The sequence below is a fragment of the Mus caroli genome, unplaced genomic scaffold, assembly GCF_978045245.1.
Source record: "Mus caroli unplaced genomic scaffold, Mus_caroli_1 scaffold_8, whole genome shotgun sequence".
Lineage (NCBI taxonomy): Eukaryota > Metazoa > Chordata > Mammalia > Rodentia > Muridae > Mus > Mus caroli.
The window spans coordinates 6678647-6679750 of NW_028227263.1; positions in this window are offsets into that span (position 1 = coordinate 6678647).

Below are 1104 nucleotides of genomic sequence, written 5' to 3' on the forward strand. Positions count from 1 at the left end.
GGGGCTATAAACAAGTGCTGACATTATGGAAGTCCTCCAAAGTCTAAAATAGCAGACAGACCTCTCTACCTTATGACCCAGCTATGCCAAGCTTGGGTATTCACCCCCTACCTCACAGACTGGAATTGTACATGAGGAATCACTGCAGCTCTCTTCACAGTAGCTAAGTTACAAAGCTGGTCCAGGCATCCACCCATAGAGGAGCCGATAAGAAAGCCAGGCTGTATAAACACAATAGGATTCTTCAGCCATAGGATGAAATTATGGCCAGGTGATAGTAGCACAGGCCTTTAATCCTAGCACTTGGGAGGCAGAGGCAGGAGGATCTCTGTGAGTTCAAGGCCAGCCTGGTCTACAGAGAAAGTTCCAAGACAGCCAGGGCTACACAGAGAAACCCTGTCTCAAAAAAACAAAACAAAACAAAACAAAACAAAACAAAACAAAACAAAACAAAACAAAAAAATGAAATTATGCCATTTTAGGCAAATAGGTATGAATGGGAACAATCATGTTAAGTGAGTTAGGTCAGGTCAGAAAGACAAATATCAACTGTCTTCCTTTATGTGTGGTTCCTAGATTTAAAATTTTTATTTATATGTATATGTGCGTATCTAAATGTGGGATTGTGTATGTTAAGTGGGTTTGTACCTGTGAGTGCAGTGCCCATGGAGGCCAGAAGAGGGCATTAGACACCCTGGAGCTGGGAACTGACCAATTGGGGTGCTGGAAACTGAGCCCTGGGTCTCAGAAAAAGCAGAGTGCACTCCTAACCTCTAAGCCATCTCGCTCCACTCACCCCTGCCACACTCCTTGTGTGCATGTATGCGCGTGCATATGTGAGTATGTCTGATAGGAGGGCTCCAGAGGGATGAGAAGTGTGGGGGAGGGCGGGGGAGGACTTGGAGAGTGTGCTCAAAGAGCATTCATTATACATTTATATGAAAATGTCCTTATGTAGCGCAGCACCACATACAGTGAGTGTGTGCTAATGAAATAAGACAGGTTTTTTTTGTTGTTGTTTGTTGTATTTTTTAGACAAGACCTCTATTTAGCTTGGTCTGTCCTGGAACTCACTATGAATGAGATCTCCCTGCCTCTGCTTCC